The following is a 3552-nucleotide window of genomic DNA, read 5'->3' on the forward strand; positions in this document are numbered from 1 at the left end:
AATAACAGAATTTTTAATATCTTTATTAATAATTTATTTTATTTATTATTATATTTTTTTTATTATATATTATTATATTTATTATTTGTTAATATACTTTTATTTATTATTTATAATTATTTATAAAAATAAAAATTATTTAGCAAGAAAAATTTTAATGATTTGTGGCGTAACATACGGACCTCAATATATTTCTTATAGTTACACACCTGAAGTATAGCGTTCGGCGGCTCGGCCGTCGAGCCTCGAGCGCTAGTGGGGGAATAGGAGGTGGCGCCTCGGAAATCGGCCCAAAAAGGGCAACTAACTCCGAGCACTGATTTAATGGATACATGGTATATTTATTAGATAAATACTTATTGTTAGTTCAGATGACGATTCATTATTATTATTGTTAGGCAACATTTTTTTAACATCTACAGGTCTAGATTTTATGATTTCTGTTGCTTTTTGAGCTTTCTCCATTCCTCGTGATTCAGAATCTGTCGTATATAGTTAGATTTCAAGAACACTTAATTTATTTATTCCTTCTCTATACGAATCTGCAAATAGTAAACATTTTTTTCTGCAAACACTAAAAAATGCATATCTATGTATATATATAGAATTATTGATTTTTTTGTTTTTAATTTTGTTTTTAATATTATACAAAAAATTTTATTTATTATAATATTTTTAATCTTTTTTCATAGATATTTCTAATAGATTGACTTAAATATAATTGAAAATTAATTTACTCCTCGAAATACATGTAAAAATAGAATTAAGATTCAAAATGAAACGATTGATATCTTTTTATATTAGATTAAGTGATGAATTTTATTTAATTCATTTTATTTAATTTTAAAATTTATTTTGTGTATTCCGGACTTTTAATACAATATTTCCAGTAACACTAAGCATATAGTAACATTAATGTTATAATTCTCTACTCAACAGTGTAACTGTTTTAAGGCATATTATATTGCAGTTATGTTGTTGATTGTGAAATTATAATATTGATATTATGTTAGGCCCTTTACACAATAGTGAAAATATTAGGAATGTTATGAATAAATATTAAAGCTTTCTTTTTTTTGTCTTATTTAATTAATATTTATTTCTATTAATAATATTTCTCTATTGTGCGCAGAACCTTAATATTTATTGAGTTGTACATTTCGTATACTTTGCAAACACAATTACTTACTTGCATCACCTCTCAATTCTATTGGGAACGGGCATGATGACGTCAGTTGACCAATATGGCGGAACTGAGCCGGCTCGTAAACGCGTGGAACATATGTGTGCTCACTCAGTTTTGTCCAGTTTTGAAACCATAAATCAATGTAGTGAAAGTGAATAATGTTTTTAACATTGTTAGAAATTTGCCGATATGCAGAGTCAACTTTGTCATCTCGGAATATCGTGGAAGGAGAGAAATTATTACAAGCTGGACATCTCGTATCTTGTGGTCGCTTACCACAAGGCAAAAAAGAAACAATACAATTAATTGCAAGATGTTTGCAAACATCCAGCTTAAAAAGTGGAATCCCTCACAAAATTGAAAGGAGCATCACAACAAATGGAGAAATCGTTAAAATGCGCTGCTCCTGCAAAGCAGGAAACAGCGTACGATGTAAACATGTTATCGCAGCACTTATGTTTTGTCAAAGATATGTATGTTTTTATGTAAGTTGAATCCCATAAACAACGGGTTAATTTATTCACACGAAACGTCGTGTGAATAAATTAAATGATTTTGGTTAGTCAGGTCGTTTTAATTAACCCGTTGTTTATAATTAAATACCAGGGACTTTAATCTCTAACTTATAATTTGAATCCCATATTTTTTTATAATAATAAGCTGTTGTATGAAATACATATAGTGCAAGTAATGTTTATAGTATACTTGTGACTTTGACAACTAATATTTTTCCTAACCTCAATGAACAGAAGTTTTAAAATATAATCAGTTTAGCGCATATATAACTGTAAATTTGCATGCAATTTAAAAAATTATTCTAAGATGATTAATTAATGCATCATTAAGTTTTTTCTATTATAACGTTTCATTTATTTTTATATTTTAGAGTCGAACTTTCAAAGCTTGACGAGCTGTCATGCACTGATGTCGAATGCTCCTGGGCAAAAAAAACCAAAGAAGCGTTGCAACAGTATGAACCGATGCCTTTACTGGATCACCCTTGCATGCAAAAAATAAAAGCAAATGTGGTTAATGTATCTGAGGAAAAAAGGGAAGAGATTAATAAAAATTGGCTTTTACTCTTGTCAAGTGCAATCAAAAAGTATCTGTAAGTTGATATAGAGTTGTTATCATTGTACACAATTTTTTTGTCAATTTATTTTTATATATTTGATTATATATATTCATGTATGAATGAATTTACTGTATATACATATATGTGAATGAATTTCAATCATGGACTGTACATCTGCAGAATTAACACGTAATTATACACATTTTTACAATTTTTATGAAATGAACTGTTTACTTTTATAATAGGCTTGTTTTCTATTCCTGCACTGATGAACTCATGCAATAAGTTAGAACGAGACAATATATACTTGTCTCATTCTAACTTATTGCACCAGTGTGCACTAGTTCATCAGTGCAGGAATAAAAAACAAGTTTAATGATACAATAGAACCGTAATAAATAATTTTTACAAGTCTAATGTTTTTTAGTGGATTATTTTCAATTATTTATGAATATCTTGTGCGTAATATTATTTTTTATACATTGCTATTATTTATTTCTTTTCTGTTTAATTAGGTGTGGAAGACATGATGTAATAAAACTGCATGATAACAGTGTCTCCCACGATTGCGTGAATAATATTGATGTAATTATAAACCGGGCAAATACTTCAGAATTAATGAAAAAATTATCAAAATTAGATGTAGGGACCCTTAAAAAGTGCTATCAAAGCACAATATATAGACAGATTTGTGCATAGATAGTACAAAATCACTTGCCACATGGAAAGAAGAGCGTAAATTTAGAATCACAAGTTCCAGATGAGTTGTACACATACGCGAATAATAAGAAATCCAACTGGGAAAGGAAAAGTTTAAATTATTTTTATCCAAAAGAACACTCCAATAAATATGTACGACACGGAATAGAAAACGAACCAATTGCTCGTGAAATATATGAAAATCATTTTTAATTGAAAGTGCATCAATGTGGCTTGATAATTTCTAATGATAATCCGTGGTTGGCAAGTTCGCCAGATGGTGTTATTTTGAATGAAAATGAAAATGTATTAAAATTAATTGAAATAAAGTGTCCCTTTCATGGAAAAGATCATAACATTTACGATGTGATTCCGAAGTTAAAATATCTCGATAAAAATTGTATTTTAAAAAAACGTCACATGTACTACGCGCAAGTTCAATTATGTATGGCTATAATGAATGTTAAAGTCACTGATTTCATGATTTTTGCACTCTCCGACAATACTTTTTTAGTCATTTCTATTCCATTTGACGAAGAATATGTAATTTTAATATATACTTTAAAATGTGTTTATTTTTAGCAAATGCTGC

At 28.5% G+C, this 3552-nt stretch overlaps 1 long non-coding RNA gene across 1 annotated transcript; it reads left to right on the plus strand.

Moving 5' to 3' along the window:
* The first annotated feature begins 1476 nt into the window (after nucleotides 1–1476).
* LOC140675703 (uncharacterized) lies at nucleotides 1477–3280 on the plus strand. Its single transcript, XR_012048435.1, has 3 exons — nucleotides 1477–1671; nucleotides 2073–2294; nucleotides 2777–3280. It is a non-coding gene; the product is annotated as an uncharacterized lncRNA (long non-coding RNA).
* The last annotated feature ends 272 nt before the right edge of the window (nucleotides 3281–3552 follow it).

Source organism: Anoplolepis gracilipes, unplaced genomic scaffold, assembly GCF_047496725.1.
Source record: "Anoplolepis gracilipes unplaced genomic scaffold, ASM4749672v1 Contig18, whole genome shotgun sequence".
Lineage (NCBI taxonomy): Eukaryota > Metazoa > Arthropoda > Insecta > Hymenoptera > Formicidae > Anoplolepis > Anoplolepis gracilipes.